Source organism: Ambystoma mexicanum, unplaced genomic scaffold (assembly GCF_040938575.1).
Source record: "Ambystoma mexicanum isolate Mex_15411 unplaced genomic scaffold, UKY_AmexF1_1 Mex_scaf106, whole genome shotgun sequence".
Lineage (NCBI taxonomy): Eukaryota > Metazoa > Chordata > Amphibia > Caudata > Ambystomatidae > Ambystoma > Ambystoma mexicanum.
Window position 1 is genome coordinate 424,255 of NW_027182332.1, and position 12,210 is coordinate 436,464.

The window sequence follows — 12,210 nt, forward strand, 5'->3', positions numbered from 1 at the left end:
GCTCCAAGTTCAGGAAGTGAGCCATTTCTCAATTGCCTTTCAAAACTGCAAGGTCTAGCCGACTAGATGCTTAAAAGTACAAAACTCACTAGGCCCAGAGCCTACGGCCACACCACACTGAATGCGCCTGATCTCGTCTGATCTCGGAAGCTAAGCAGTGTCGGGCCTAGTTAGTACCTGGATGGGAGACCGCATGGGAATACCAGGTGCTGTAGGCTTTTTTGTGCTCCAAGTTCAGGAAGTGAGCCATTTCTCAATTGCCTTTCAAAACTGCAAGGTCTAGCCGACTAGATGCTTAAAAGTACAAAACTCACTAGGCCCAGAGCCTACGGCCACACCACACTGAATGCGCCCGATCTCGTCTGATCTCGGAAGCTAAGCAGTGTCGGGCCTAGTTAGTACCTGGATGGGAGACCGCCTGGGAATATCAGGTGCTGTAGGCTTTTTTGTGCTCCAAGTTCAGGAAGTGAGCCATTTCTCAATTGCCTTTCAAAACTGCAAGGTCTAGCCGACTAGATGCTTAAAAGTACAAAACTCACTAGGCCCAGAGCCTACGGCCACACCACACTGAATGCGCCCGATCTCGTCTGATCTCGGAAGCTAAGCAGTGTCGGGCCTAGTTAGTACCTGGATGGGAGACCGCCTGGGAATACCAGGTGCTGTAGGCTATTTTGTGCTCCATGATTAGTAATTGCGCAACTTCTCAATTACTTTTCAAATTTGGTATGTTTCCAAAATAATTGTATCCCGTTTTATAGCGGAAATGTTGGACAGCATTATGAGGGCTGGAGCTACCTATTTACATATAATTAGCATACAGGTAGTGTGTTCATGGGTAATAAATCGACTTTCACATGTAATGCAGTACAGAGAATATTGAGTCCTTCAAGAGGCATGAAAGAAAGCCGTTATTGTGTTGATTGTTCTCTCCACCTCCCTGCAACAGAAACAGGATGGATGGATTAAAGTTATCCTACCAGACATAGGAGTCCTGAATGGGCCCACCAGTCTTATATATCTCGCCTGATCGAGCCTGATCGAGCGCTGATCGAGCGATGAGCGTGGTATCATGTTGCAAGTGGCTGCATGGCTTAGCTTACTAAATGCAAATGCATAAGAGTAATATTCTTAGCATTTCTAGAGCCTACGGCCACACCACACTGAATGCGCCCGATCTCGTCTGATCTCGGAAGCTAAGCAGTGTCGGGCCTAGTTAGTACCTGGATGGGAGACCGCCTGGGAATACCAGGTGCTGTAGGCTTTTTTGTGCTCCAAGTTCAGGAAGTGAGCCATTTCTCAATTGCCTTTCAAAACTGCAAGGTCTAGCCGACTAGATGCTTAAAAGTACAAAACTCACTAGGCCCAGAGCCTACGGCCACACCACACTGAATGCGCCTGATCTCGTCTGATCTCGGAAGCTAAGCAGTGTCGGGCCTAGTTAGTACCTGGATGGGAGACCGCCTGGGAATACCAGGTGCTGTAGGCTTTTTTGTGCTCCAAGTTCAGGAAGTGAGCCATTTCTCAATTGCCTTTCAAAACTGCAAGGTCTAGCCGACTATATGCTTAAAAGTACAAAACTCACTAGGCCCAGAGCCTACGGCCACACCACACTGAATGCGCCCGATCTCGTCTGATCTCGGAAGCTAAGCAGTGTCGGGCCTAGTTAGTACCTGGATGGGAGACCGCCTGGGAATACCAGGTGCTGTAGGCTTTTTTGTGCTCCAAGTTCAGGAAGTGAGCCATTTCTCAATTGCCTTTCAAAACTGCAAGGTCTAGCCGACTAGATGCTTAAAAGTACAAAACTCCCTAGGCCCAGAGCCTACGGCCACACCACACTGAATGCGCCCGATCTCGTCTGATCTCGGAAGCTAAGCAGTGTCGGGCCTAGTTAGTACCTGGATGGGAGACCGCCTGGGAATACCAGGTGCTGTAGGCTTTTTTGTGCTCCAAGTTCAGGAAGTGAGCCATTTCTCAATTGCCTTTCAAAACTGCAAGGTCTAGCCGACTAGATGCTTAAAAGTACAAAACTCACTAGGACCAGAGCCTACGGCCACACCACACTGAATGCGCCCGATCTCGTCTGATCTCGGAAGCTAAGCAGTGTCGGGCCTAGTTAGTACCTGGATGGGAGACCGCCTGGGAATACCAGGTGCTGTAGGCTTTTTTGTGCTCCAAGTTCAGGAAGTGAGCCATTTCTCAATTGCCTTTCAAAACTGCAAGGTCTAGCCGACTAGATGCTTAAAAGTACAAAACTCACTAGGCCCAGAGCCTACGGCCACACCACACTGAATGCGCCCGATCTCGTCTGATCTCGGAAGCTAAGCAGTGTCGGGCCTAGTTAGTACCTGGATGGGAGACCGCCTGGGAATACCAGGTGCTGTAGGCTATTTTGTGCTCCATGATTAGTAATTGCACAACTTCTCAATTACTTTTCAAATTTGGTATGTTTCCAAAATAATTTTATCCCGTTTTATAGCGGAAATGTTGGACAACATTATGAGGGCTGGAGCTACCTATTTACATATAATTAGCATACAGGTAGTGTGTTCATGGGTAATAAATCGACTTTCACATGTAATGCAGTACAGAGAATATTGAGTCCTTCAAGAGGCATGAAAGAAAGCCGTTATTGTGTTGATTGTTCTCTCCACCTCCCTGCAACAGAAACAGGATGGATGGATTAAAGTTATCCTACCAGACATAGGAGTCCTGAATGGGCCCACCAGTCTTATATATCTCGCCTGATCGAGCCTGATCGAGCGATGAGCGTGGTATCATGTTGCAAGTGGCTGCATGGCTTAGCTTACTAAATGCAAATGCATAAGAGTAATATTCTTAGCATTTCTAGAGCCTACGGCCACACCACACTAAGCAGTGTCGGGCCTAGTTAGTACCTGGATGGGAGACCGCCTGGGAATACCAGGTGCTGTAGGCTTTTTTGTGCTCCAAGTTCAGGAAGTGAGCCATTTCTCAATTGCCTTTCAAAACTGCAAGGTCTAGCCGACTAGATGCTTAAAAGTACAAAACTCACTAGGACCAGAGCCTACGGCCACACCACACTGAATGCGCCCGATCTCGTCTGATCTCGGAATCTAAGCAGTGTCGGGCCTAGTTAGTACCTGGATGGGAGACCGCCTGGGAATACCAGGTGCTGTAGGCTTTTTTGTGCTCCAAGTTCAGGAAGTGAGCCATTTCTCAATTGCCTTTCAAAACTGCAAGGTCTAGCCGACTAGATGCTTAAAAGTACAAAACTCACTAGGCCCAGAGCCTACGGCCACACCACACTGAATGCGCCCGATCTCGTCTGATCTCGGAAGCTAAGCAGTGTCGGGCCTAGTTAGTACCTGGATGGGAGACCGCCTGGGAATACCAGGTGCTGTAGGCTATTTTGTGCTCCATGATTAGTAATTGCACAACTTCTCAATTACTTTTCAAATTTGGTATGTTTCCAAAATAATTGTATCCCGTTTTATAGCGGAAATGTTGGACAACATTATGAGGGCTGGAGCTACCTATTTACATATAATTAGCATACAGGTAGTGTGTTCATGGGTAATAAATCGACTTTCACATGTAATGCAGTACAGAGAATATTGAGTCCTTCAAGAGGCATGAAAGAAAGCCGTTATTGTGTTGATTGTTCTCTCCACCTCCCTGCAACAGAAACAGGATGGATGGATTAAAGTTATCCTACCAGACATAGGAGTCCTGAATGGGCCCACCAGTCTTATATATCTCGCCTGATCGAGCCTGATCGAGCGATGAGCGTGGTATCATGTTGCAAGTGGCTGCATGGCTTAGCTTACTAAATGCAAATGCATAAGAGTAATATTCTTAGCATTTCTAGAGCCTACGGCCACACCACACTGAATGCGCCCGATCTCGTCTGATCTCGGAAGCTAAGCAGTGTCGGGCCTAGTTAGTACCTGGATGGGAGACCGCCTGGGAATACCAGGTGCTGTAGGCTTTTTTTTTGCTCCAAGTTCAGGAAGTGAGCCATTTCTCAATTGCCTTTCAAAACTGCAAGGTCTAGCCGACTAGATGCTTAAAAGTACAAAACTCACTAGGCCCAGAGCCTACGGCCACACCACACTGAATGCGCCTGATCTCGTCTGATCTCGGAAGCTAAGCAGTGTCGGGCCTAGTTAGTACCTGGATGGGAGACCGCATGGGAATACCAGGTGCTGTAGGCTTTTTTGTGCTCCAAGTTCAGGAAGTGAGCCATTTCTCAATTGCCTTTCAAAACTGCAAGGTCTAGCCGACTAGATGCTTAAAAGTACAAAACTCACTAGGCCCAGAGCCTACGGCCACACCACACTGAATGCGCCCGATCTCGTCTGATCTCGGAAGCTAAGCAGTGTCGGGCCTAGTTAGTACCTGGATGGGAGACCGCCTGGGAATACCAGGTGCTGTAGGCTATTTTGTGCTCCATGATTAGTAATTGCGCAACTTCTCAATTACTTTTCAAATTTGGTATGTTTCCAAAATAATTGTATCCCGTTTTATAGCGGAAATGTTGGACAGCATTATGAGGGCTGGAGCTACCTATTTACATATAATTAGCATACAGGTAGTGTGTTCATGGGTAATAAATCGACTTTCACATGTAATGCAGTACAGAGAATATTGAGTCCTTCAAGAGGCATGAAAGAAAGCCGTTATTGTGTTGATTGTTCTCTCCACCTCCCTGCAACAGAAACAGGATGGATGGATTAAAGTTATCCTACCAGACATAGGAGTCCTGAATGGGCCCACCAGTCTTATATATCTCGCCTGATCGAGCCTGATCGAGCGCTGATCGAGCGATGAGCGTGGTATCATGTTGCAAGTGGCTGCATGGCTTAGCTTACTAAATGCAAATGCATAAGAGTAATATTCTTAGCATTTCTAGAGCCTACGGCCACACCACACTGAATGCGCCCGATCTCGTCTGATCTCGGAAGCTAAGCAGTGTCGGGCCTAGTTAGTACCTGGATGGGAGACCGCCTGGGAATACCAGGTGCTGTAGGCTTTTTTGTGCTCCAAGTTCAGGAAGTGAGCCATTTCTCAATTGCCTTTCAAAACTGCAAGGTCTAGCCGACTAGATGCTTAAAAGTACAAAACTCACTAGGCCCAGAGCCTACGGCCACACCACACTGAATGCGCCTGATCTCGTCTGATCTCGGAAGCTAAGCAGTGTCGGGCCTAGTTAGTACCTGGATGGGAGACCGCCTGGGAATACCAGGTGCTGTAGGCTTTTTTGTGCTCCAAGTTCAGGAAGTGAGCCATTTCTCAATTGCCTTTCAAAACTGCAAGGTCTAGCCGACTATATGCTTAAAAGTACAAAACTCACTAGGCCCAGAGCCTACGGCCACACCACACTGAATGCGCCCGATCTCGTCTGATCTCGGAAGCTAAGCAGTGTCGGGCCTAGTTAGTACCTGGATGGGAGACCGCCTGGGAATACCAGGTGCTGTAGGCTTTTTTGTGCTCCAAGTTCAGGAAGTGAGCCATTTCTCAATTGCCTTTCAAAACTGCAAGGTCTAGCCGACTAGATGCTTAAAAGTACAAAACTCACTAGGCCCAGAGCCTACGGCCACACCACACTGAATGCGCCCGATCTCGTCTGATCTCGGAAGCTAAGCAGTGTCGGGCCTAGTTAGTACCTGGATGGGAGACCGCCTGGGAATACCAGGTGCTGTAGGCTTTTTTGTGCTCCAAGTTCAGGAAGTGAGCCATTTCTCAATTGCCTTTCAAAACTGCAAGGTCTAGCCGACTAGATGCTTAAAAGTACAAAACTCACTAGGACCAGAGCCTACGGCCACACCACACTGAATGCGCCCGATCTCGTCTGATCTCGGAAGCTAAGCAGTGTCGGGCCTAGTTAGTACCTGGATGGGAGACCGCCTGGGAATACCAGGTGCTGTAGGCTTTTTTGTGCTCCAAGTTCAGGAAGTGAGCCATTTCTCAATTGCCTTTCAAAACTGCAAGGTCTAGCCGACTAGATGCTTAAAAGTACAAAACTCACTAGGCCCAGAGCCTACGGCCACACCACACTGAATGCGCCCGATCTCGTCTGATCTCGGAAGCTAAGCAGTGTCGGGCCTAGTTAGTACCTGGATGGGAGACCGCCTGGGAATACCAGGTGCTGTAGGCTATTTTGTGCTCCATGATTAGTAATTGCACAACTTCTCAATTACTTTTCAAATTTGGTATGTTTCCAAAATAATTTTATCCCGTTTTATAGCGGAAATGTTGGACAACATTATGAGGGCTGGAGCTACCTATTTACATATAATTAGCATACAGGTAGTGTGTTCATGGGTAATAAATCGACTTTCACATGTAATGCAGTACAGAGAATATTGAGTCGTTCAAGAGGCATGAAAGAAAGCCGTTATTGTGTTGATTGTTCTCTCCACCTCCCTGCAACAGAAACAGGATGGATGGATTAAAGTTATCCTACCAGACATAGGAGTCCTGAATGGGCCCACCAGTCTTATATATCTCGCCTGATCGAGCCTGATCGAGCGATGAGCGTGGTATCATGTTGCAAGTGGCTGCATGGCTTAGCTTACTAAATGCAAATGCATAAGAGTAATATTCTTAGCATTTCTAGAGCCTACGGCCACACCACACTAAGCAGTGTCGGGCCTAGTTAGTACCTGGATGGGAGACCGCCTGGGAATACCAGGTGCTGTAGGCTTTTTTGTGCTCCAAGTTCAGGAAGTGAGCCATTTCTCAATTGCCTTTCAAAACTGCAAGGTCTAGCCGACTAGATGCTTAAAAGTACCAAACTCACTAGGACCAGAGCCTACGGCCACACCACACTGAATGCGCCCGATCTCGTCTGATCTCGGAAGCTAAGCAGTGTCGGGCCTAGTTAGTACCTGGATGGGAGACCGCCTGGGAATACCAGGTGCTGTAGGCTTTTTTGTGCTCCAAGTTCAGGAAGTGAGCCATTTCTCAATTGCCTTTCAAAACTGCAAGGTCTAGCCGACTAGATGCTTAAAAGTACAAAACTCACTAGGCCCAGAGCCTACGGCCACACCACACTGAATGCGCCCGATCTCGTCTGATCTCGGAAGCTAAGCAGTGTCGGGCCTAGTTAGTACCTGGATGGGAGACCGCCTGGGAATACCAGGTGCTGTAGGCTATTTTGTGCTCCATGATTAGTAATTGCACAACTTCTCAATTACTTTTCAAATTTGGTATGTTTCCAAAATAATTGTATCCCGTTTTATAGCGGAAATGTTGGACAACATTATGAGGGCTGGAGCTACCTATTTACATATAATTAGCATACAGGTAGTGTGTTCATGGGTAATAAATCGACTTTCACATGTAATGCAGTACAGAGAATATTGAGTCCTTCAAGAGGCATGAAAGAAAGCCGTTATTGTGTTGATTGTTCTCTCCACCTCCCTGCAACAGAAACAGGATGGATGGATTAAAGTTATCCTACCAGACATAGGAGTCCTGAATGGGCCCACCAGTCTTATATATCTCGCCTGATCGAGCCTGATCGAGCGATGAGCGTGGTATCATGTTGCAAGTGGCTGCATGGCTTAGCTTACTAAATGCAAATGCATAAGAGTAATATTCTTAGCATTTCTAGAGCCTACGGCCACACCACACTGAATGCGCCCGATCTCGTCTGATCTCGGAAGCTAAGCAGTGTCGGGCCTAGTTAGTACCTGGATGGGAGACCGCCTGGGAATACCAGGTGCTGTAGGCTTTTTTTTTGCTCCAAGTTCAGGAAGTGAGCCATTTCTCAATTGCCTTTCAAAACTGCAAGGTCTAGCCGACTAGATGCTTAAAAGTACAAAACTCACTAGGCCCAGAGCCTACGGCCACACCACACTGAATGCGCCTGATCTCGTCTGATCTCGGAAGCTAAGCAGTGTCGGGCCTAGTTAGTACCTGGATGGGAGACCGCATGGGAATACCAGGTGCTGTAGGCTTTTTTGTGCTCCAAGTTCAGGAAGTGAGCCATTTCTCAATTGCCTTTCAAAACTGCAAGGTCTAGCCGACTAGATGCTTAAAAGTACAAAACTCACTAGGCCCAGAGCCTACGGCCACACCACACTGAATGCGCCCGATCTCGTCTGATCTCGGAAGCTAAGCAGTGTCGGGCCTAGTTAGTATCTGGATGGGAGACCGCCTGGGAATATCAGGTGCTGTAGGCTTTTTTGTGCTCCAAGTTCAGGAAGTGAGCCATTTCTCAATTGCCTTTCAAAACTGCAAGGTCTAGCCGACTAGATGCTTAAAAGTACAAAACTCACTAGGCCCAGAGCCTACGGCCACACCACACTGAATGCGCCCGATCTCGTCTGATCTCGGAAGCTAAGCAGTGTCGGGCCTAGTTAGTACCTGGATGGGAGACCGCCTGGGAATACCAGGTGCTGTAGGCTATTTTGTGCTCCATGATTAGTAATTGCGCAACTTCTCAATTACTTTTCAAATTTGGTATGTTTCCAAAATAATTGTATCCCGTTTTATAGCGGAAATGTTGGACAGCATTATGAGGGCTGGAGCTACCTATTTACATATAATTAGCATACAGGTAGTGTGTTCATGGGTAATAAATCGACTTTCACATGTAATGCAGTACAGAGAATATTGAGTCCTTCAAGAGGCATGAAAGAAAGCCGTTATTGTGTTGATTGTTCTCTCCACCTCCCTGCAACAGAAACAGGATGGATGGATTAAAGTTATCCTACCAGACATAGGAGTCCTGAATGGGCCCACCAGTCTTATATATCTCGCCTGATCGAGCCTGATCGAGCGCTGATCGAGCGATGAGCGTGGTATCATGTTGCAAGTGGCTGCATGGCTTAGCTTACTAAATGCAAATGCATAAGAGTAATATTCTTAGCATTTCTAGAGCCTACGGCCACACCACACTGAATGCGCCCGATCTCGTCTGATCTCGGAAGCTAAGCAGTGTCGGGCCTAGTTAGTACCTGGATGGGAGACCGCCTGGGAATACCAGGTGCTGTAGGCTTTTTTGTGCTCCAAGTTCAGGAAGTGAGCCATTTCTCAATTGCCTTTCAAAACTGCAAGGTCTAGCCGACTAGATGCTTAAAAGTACAAAACTCACTAGGCCCAGAGCCTACGGCCACACCACACTGAATGCGCCCGATCTCGTCTGATCTCGGAAGCTAAGCAGTGTTGGGCCTAGTTAGTACCTGGATGGGAGACCGCCTGGGAATACCAGGTGCTGTAGGCTTTTTTGTGCTCCAAGTTCAGGAAGTGAGCCATTTCTCAATTGCCTTTCAAAACTGCAAGGTCTAGCCGACTAGATGCTTAAAAGTACAAAACTCACTAGGCCCAGAGCCTACGGCCACACCACACTGAATGCGCCCGATCTCGTCTGATCTCGGAAGCTAAGCAGTGTCGGGCCTAGTTAGTACCTGGATGGGAGACCGCCTGGGAATACCAGGTGCTGTAGGCTTTTTTGTGCTCCAAGTTCAGGAAGTGAGCCATTTCTCAATTGCCTTTCAAAACTGCAAGGTCTAGCCGACTAGATGCTTAAAAGTACAAAACTCACTAGGCCCAGAGCCTACGGCCACACCACACTGAATGCGCCCGATCTCGTCTGATCTCGGAAGCTAAGCAGTGTCGGGCCTAGTTAGTACCTGGATGGGAGACCGCCTGGGAATACCAGGTGCTGTAGGCTTTTTTGTGCTCCAAGTTCAGGAAGTGAGCCATTTCTCAATTGCCTTTCAAAACTGCAAGGTCTAGCCGACTAGATGCTTAAAAGTACAAAACTCACTAGGCCCAGAGCCTACGGCCACACCACACTGAATGCGCCCGATCTCGTCTGATCTCGGAAGCTAAGCAGTGTCAGGCCTAGTTAGTACCTGGATGGGAGACCGCCTGGGAATACCAGGTGCTGTAGGCTTTTTTGTGCTCCAAGTTCAGGAAGTGAGCCATTTCTCAATTGCCTTTCAAAACTGCAAGGTCTAGCCGACTAGATGCTTAAAAGTACAAAACTCACTAGGACCAGAGCCTACGGCCACACCACACTGAATGCGCCCGATCTCGTCTGATCTCGGAAGCTAAGCAGTGTCGGGCCTAGTTAGTACCTGGATGGGAGACCGCCTGGGAATACCAGGTGCTGTAGGCTTTTTTGTGCTCCAAGTTCAGGAAGTGAGCCATTTCTCAATTGCCTTTCAAAACTGCAAGGTCTAGCCGACTAGATGCTTAAAAGTACAAAACTCACTAGGCCCAGAGCCTACGGCCACACCACACTGAATGCGCCCGATCTCGTCTGATCTCGGAAGCTAAGCAGTGTCGGGCCTAGTTAGTACCTGGATGGGAGACCGCCTGGCAATACCAGGTGCTGTAGGCTATTTTGTGCTCCATGATTAGTAATTGCACAACTTCTCAATTACTTTTCAAATTTGGTATGTTTCCAAAATAATTTTATCCCGTTTTATAGCGGAAATGTTGGACAACATTATGAGGGCTGGAGCTACCTATTTACATATAATTAGCATACAGGTAGTGTGTTCATGGGTAATAAATCGACTTTCACATGTAATGCAGTACAGAGAATATTGAGTCCTTCAAGAGGCATGAAAGAAAGCCGTTATTGTGTTGATTGTTCTCTCCACCTCCCTGCAACAGAAACAGGATGGATGGATTAAAGTTATCCTACCAGACATAGGAGTCCTGAATGGGCCCACCAGTCTTATATATCTCGCCTGATCGAGCCTGATCGAGCGATGAGCGTGGTATCATGTTGCAAGTGGCTGCATGGCTTAGCTTACTAAATGCAAATGCATAAGAGTAATATTCTTAGCATTTCTAGAGCCTACGGCCACACCACACTGAATGCGCCCGATCTCGTCTGATCTCGGAAGCTAAGCAGTGTCGGGCCTAGTTAGTACCTGGATGGGAGACCGCCTGGGAATACCAGGTGCTGTAGGCTTTTTTTTTGCTCCAAGTTCAGGAAGTGAGCCATTTCTCAATTGCCTTTCAAAACTGCAAGGTCTAGCCGACTAGATGCTTAAAAGTACAAAACTCACTAGGCCCAGAGCCTACGGCCACACCACACTGAATGCGCCTGATCTCGTCTGATCTCGGAAGCTAAGCAGTGTCGGGCCTAGTTAGTACCTGGATGGGAGACCGCCTGGGAATACCAGGTGCTGTAGGCTTTTTTGTGCTCCAAGTTCAGGAAGTGAGCCATTTCTCAATTGCCTTTCAAAACTGCAAGGTCTAGCCGACTAGATGCTTAAAAGTACAAAACTCACTAGGCCCAGAGCCTACGGCCACACCACACTGAATGCGCCCGATCTCGTCTGATCTCGGAAGCTAAGCAGTGTCGGGCCTAGTTAGTACCTGGATGGGAGACCGCCTGGGAATACCAGGTGCTGTAGGCTATTTTGTGCTCCATGATTAGTAATTGCACAACTTCTCAATTACTTTTCAAATTTGGTATGTTTCCAAAATAATTGTATCCCGTTTTATAGCGGAAATGTTGGACAACATTATGAGGGCTGGAGCTACCTATTTACATATAATTAGCATACAGGTAGTGTGTTCATGGGTAATAAATCGACTTTCACATGTAATGCAGTACAGAGAATATTGAGTCCTTCAAGAGGCATGAAAGAAAGCCGTTATTGTGTTGATTGTTCTCTCCACCTCCCTGCAACAGAAACAGGATGGATGGATTAAAGTTATCCTACCAGACATAGGAGTCCTGAATGGGCCCACCAGTCTTATATATCTCGCCTGATCGAGCCTGATCGAGCGATGAGCGTGGTATCATGTTGCAAGTGGCTGCATGGCTTAGCTTACTAAATGCAAATGCATAAGAGTAATATTCTTAGCATTTCTAGAGCCTACGGCCACACCACACTAAGCAGTGTCGGGCCTAGTTAGTACCTGGATGGGAGACCGCCTGGGAATACCAGGTGCTGTAGGCTTTTTTGTGCTCCAAGTTCAGGAAGTGAGCCATTTCTCAATTGCCTTTCAAAACTGCAAGGTCTAGCCGACTAGATGCTTAAAAGTACAAAACTCACTAGGACCAGAGCCTACGGCCACACCACACTGAATGCGCCTGATCTCGTCTGATCTCGGAAGCTAAGCAGTGTCGGGCCTAGTTAGTACCTGGATGGGAGACCGCATGGGAATACCAGGTGCTGTAGGCTTTTTTGTGCTCCAAGTTCAGGAAGTGAGCCATTTCTCAATTGCCTTTCAAAACTGCAAGGTCTAGCC

General features: G+C 47.5%; 37 non-coding genes across 37 annotated transcripts; all 37 read left to right on the plus strand.

Moving 5' to 3' along the window:
* The first annotated feature begins 99 nt into the window (after nucleotides 1–99).
* Nucleotides 100–218, plus strand: LOC138552897 (5S ribosomal RNA). Its single transcript, XR_011296575.1, has one exon. It is a non-coding gene; the product is annotated as a 5S ribosomal RNA (ribosomal RNA).
* A 106-nt stretch (nucleotides 219–324) lies between these two features.
* On the plus strand, nucleotides 325–443 carry LOC138552586 (5S ribosomal RNA). The gene has a single exon (XR_011296266.1). It is a non-coding gene; the product is annotated as a 5S ribosomal RNA (ribosomal RNA).
* Nucleotides 444–549: 106 nt separating this feature from the next.
* Nucleotides 550–668, plus strand: LOC138551639 (5S ribosomal RNA). The gene has a single exon (XR_011295353.1). It is a non-coding gene; the product is annotated as a 5S ribosomal RNA (ribosomal RNA).
* Nucleotides 669–1,142: 474 nt separating this feature from the next.
* Nucleotides 1,143–1,261, plus strand: LOC138551640 (5S ribosomal RNA). The gene has a single exon (XR_011295354.1). It is a non-coding gene; the product is annotated as a 5S ribosomal RNA (ribosomal RNA).
* Nucleotides 1,262–1,367: 106 nt separating this feature from the next.
* LOC138552670 (5S ribosomal RNA) lies at nucleotides 1,368–1,486 on the plus strand. Its single transcript, XR_011296350.1, has one exon. It is a non-coding gene; the product is annotated as a 5S ribosomal RNA (ribosomal RNA).
* A 106-nt stretch (nucleotides 1,487–1,592) lies between these two features.
* On the plus strand, nucleotides 1,593–1,711 carry LOC138551641 (5S ribosomal RNA). Its single transcript, XR_011295355.1, has one exon. It is a non-coding gene; the product is annotated as a 5S ribosomal RNA (ribosomal RNA).
* Nucleotides 1,712–1,817: 106 nt separating this feature from the next.
* On the plus strand, nucleotides 1,818–1,936 carry LOC138551643 (5S ribosomal RNA). The gene has a single exon (XR_011295357.1). It is a non-coding gene; the product is annotated as a 5S ribosomal RNA (ribosomal RNA).
* Nucleotides 1,937–2,042: 106 nt separating this feature from the next.
* Nucleotides 2,043–2,161, plus strand: LOC138551644 (5S ribosomal RNA). Its single transcript, XR_011295358.1, has one exon. It is a non-coding gene; the product is annotated as a 5S ribosomal RNA (ribosomal RNA).
* A 106-nt stretch (nucleotides 2,162–2,267) lies between these two features.
* LOC138551645 (5S ribosomal RNA) lies at nucleotides 2,268–2,386 on the plus strand. Its single transcript, XR_011295359.1, has one exon. It is a non-coding gene; the product is annotated as a 5S ribosomal RNA (ribosomal RNA).
* Nucleotides 2,387–3,041: 655 nt separating this feature from the next.
* LOC138553092 (5S ribosomal RNA) lies at nucleotides 3,042–3,160 on the plus strand. Its single transcript, XR_011296769.1, has one exon. It is a non-coding gene; the product is annotated as a 5S ribosomal RNA (ribosomal RNA).
* A 106-nt stretch (nucleotides 3,161–3,266) lies between these two features.
* Nucleotides 3,267–3,385, plus strand: LOC138551647 (5S ribosomal RNA). The gene has a single exon (XR_011295360.1). It is a non-coding gene; the product is annotated as a 5S ribosomal RNA (ribosomal RNA).
* Nucleotides 3,386–3,848: 463 nt separating this feature from the next.
* Nucleotides 3,849–3,967, plus strand: LOC138551648 (5S ribosomal RNA). The gene has a single exon (XR_011295361.1). It is a non-coding gene; the product is annotated as a 5S ribosomal RNA (ribosomal RNA).
* Nucleotides 3,968–4,074: 107 nt separating this feature from the next.
* Nucleotides 4,075–4,193, plus strand: LOC138552898 (5S ribosomal RNA). Its single transcript, XR_011296576.1, has one exon. It is a non-coding gene; the product is annotated as a 5S ribosomal RNA (ribosomal RNA).
* Nucleotides 4,194–4,299: 106 nt separating this feature from the next.
* Nucleotides 4,300–4,418, plus strand: LOC138551649 (5S ribosomal RNA). Its single transcript, XR_011295362.1, has one exon. It is a non-coding gene; the product is annotated as a 5S ribosomal RNA (ribosomal RNA).
* Nucleotides 4,419–4,892: 474 nt separating this feature from the next.
* LOC138551650 (5S ribosomal RNA) lies at nucleotides 4,893–5,011 on the plus strand. The gene has a single exon (XR_011295363.1). It is a non-coding gene; the product is annotated as a 5S ribosomal RNA (ribosomal RNA).
* A 106-nt stretch (nucleotides 5,012–5,117) lies between these two features.
* LOC138552672 (5S ribosomal RNA) lies at nucleotides 5,118–5,236 on the plus strand. Its single transcript, XR_011296351.1, has one exon. It is a non-coding gene; the product is annotated as a 5S ribosomal RNA (ribosomal RNA).
* A 106-nt stretch (nucleotides 5,237–5,342) lies between these two features.
* LOC138551651 (5S ribosomal RNA) lies at nucleotides 5,343–5,461 on the plus strand. The gene has a single exon (XR_011295364.1). It is a non-coding gene; the product is annotated as a 5S ribosomal RNA (ribosomal RNA).
* A 106-nt stretch (nucleotides 5,462–5,567) lies between these two features.
* Nucleotides 5,568–5,686, plus strand: LOC138551652 (5S ribosomal RNA). Its single transcript, XR_011295366.1, has one exon. It is a non-coding gene; the product is annotated as a 5S ribosomal RNA (ribosomal RNA).
* Nucleotides 5,687–5,792: 106 nt separating this feature from the next.
* LOC138551653 (5S ribosomal RNA) lies at nucleotides 5,793–5,911 on the plus strand. Its single transcript, XR_011295367.1, has one exon. It is a non-coding gene; the product is annotated as a 5S ribosomal RNA (ribosomal RNA).
* Nucleotides 5,912–6,017: 106 nt separating this feature from the next.
* Nucleotides 6,018–6,136, plus strand: LOC138551655 (5S ribosomal RNA). The gene has a single exon (XR_011295369.1). It is a non-coding gene; the product is annotated as a 5S ribosomal RNA (ribosomal RNA).
* A 655-nt stretch (nucleotides 6,137–6,791) lies between these two features.
* Nucleotides 6,792–6,910, plus strand: LOC138551656 (5S ribosomal RNA). Its single transcript, XR_011295370.1, has one exon. It is a non-coding gene; the product is annotated as a 5S ribosomal RNA (ribosomal RNA).
* Nucleotides 6,911–7,016: 106 nt separating this feature from the next.
* On the plus strand, nucleotides 7,017–7,135 carry LOC138551658 (5S ribosomal RNA). The gene has a single exon (XR_011295371.1). It is a non-coding gene; the product is annotated as a 5S ribosomal RNA (ribosomal RNA).
* A 463-nt stretch (nucleotides 7,136–7,598) lies between these two features.
* On the plus strand, nucleotides 7,599–7,717 carry LOC138551659 (5S ribosomal RNA). The gene has a single exon (XR_011295372.1). It is a non-coding gene; the product is annotated as a 5S ribosomal RNA (ribosomal RNA).
* Nucleotides 7,718–7,824: 107 nt separating this feature from the next.
* On the plus strand, nucleotides 7,825–7,943 carry LOC138552899 (5S ribosomal RNA). The gene has a single exon (XR_011296577.1). It is a non-coding gene; the product is annotated as a 5S ribosomal RNA (ribosomal RNA).
* Nucleotides 7,944–8,049: 106 nt separating this feature from the next.
* Nucleotides 8,050–8,168, plus strand: LOC138553051 (5S ribosomal RNA). The gene has a single exon (XR_011296728.1). It is a non-coding gene; the product is annotated as a 5S ribosomal RNA (ribosomal RNA).
* A 106-nt stretch (nucleotides 8,169–8,274) lies between these two features.
* On the plus strand, nucleotides 8,275–8,393 carry LOC138551660 (5S ribosomal RNA). The gene has a single exon (XR_011295373.1). It is a non-coding gene; the product is annotated as a 5S ribosomal RNA (ribosomal RNA).
* Nucleotides 8,394–8,867: 474 nt separating this feature from the next.
* On the plus strand, nucleotides 8,868–8,986 carry LOC138551661 (5S ribosomal RNA). The gene has a single exon (XR_011295374.1). It is a non-coding gene; the product is annotated as a 5S ribosomal RNA (ribosomal RNA).
* A 106-nt stretch (nucleotides 8,987–9,092) lies between these two features.
* LOC138551364 (5S ribosomal RNA) lies at nucleotides 9,093–9,211 on the plus strand. The gene has a single exon (XR_011295086.1). It is a non-coding gene; the product is annotated as a 5S ribosomal RNA (ribosomal RNA).
* A 106-nt stretch (nucleotides 9,212–9,317) lies between these two features.
* LOC138551662 (5S ribosomal RNA) lies at nucleotides 9,318–9,436 on the plus strand. Its single transcript, XR_011295375.1, has one exon. It is a non-coding gene; the product is annotated as a 5S ribosomal RNA (ribosomal RNA).
* Nucleotides 9,437–9,542: 106 nt separating this feature from the next.
* LOC138551663 (5S ribosomal RNA) lies at nucleotides 9,543–9,661 on the plus strand. The gene has a single exon (XR_011295377.1). It is a non-coding gene; the product is annotated as a 5S ribosomal RNA (ribosomal RNA).
* A 106-nt stretch (nucleotides 9,662–9,767) lies between these two features.
* Nucleotides 9,768–9,886, plus strand: LOC138553047 (5S ribosomal RNA). Its single transcript, XR_011296724.1, has one exon. It is a non-coding gene; the product is annotated as a 5S ribosomal RNA (ribosomal RNA).
* A 106-nt stretch (nucleotides 9,887–9,992) lies between these two features.
* LOC138551664 (5S ribosomal RNA) lies at nucleotides 9,993–10,111 on the plus strand. Its single transcript, XR_011295378.1, has one exon. It is a non-coding gene; the product is annotated as a 5S ribosomal RNA (ribosomal RNA).
* Nucleotides 10,112–10,217: 106 nt separating this feature from the next.
* Nucleotides 10,218–10,336, plus strand: LOC138553153 (5S ribosomal RNA). The gene has a single exon (XR_011296829.1). It is a non-coding gene; the product is annotated as a 5S ribosomal RNA (ribosomal RNA).
* A 463-nt stretch (nucleotides 10,337–10,799) lies between these two features.
* On the plus strand, nucleotides 10,800–10,918 carry LOC138551665 (5S ribosomal RNA). Its single transcript, XR_011295379.1, has one exon. It is a non-coding gene; the product is annotated as a 5S ribosomal RNA (ribosomal RNA).
* Nucleotides 10,919–11,025: 107 nt separating this feature from the next.
* LOC138552673 (5S ribosomal RNA) lies at nucleotides 11,026–11,144 on the plus strand. The gene has a single exon (XR_011296352.1). It is a non-coding gene; the product is annotated as a 5S ribosomal RNA (ribosomal RNA).
* A 106-nt stretch (nucleotides 11,145–11,250) lies between these two features.
* LOC138551667 (5S ribosomal RNA) lies at nucleotides 11,251–11,369 on the plus strand. The gene has a single exon (XR_011295381.1). It is a non-coding gene; the product is annotated as a 5S ribosomal RNA (ribosomal RNA).
* Nucleotides 11,370–12,024: 655 nt separating this feature from the next.
* LOC138552901 (5S ribosomal RNA) lies at nucleotides 12,025–12,143 on the plus strand. The gene has a single exon (XR_011296579.1). It is a non-coding gene; the product is annotated as a 5S ribosomal RNA (ribosomal RNA).
* The last annotated feature ends 67 nt before the right edge of the window (nucleotides 12,144–12,210 follow it).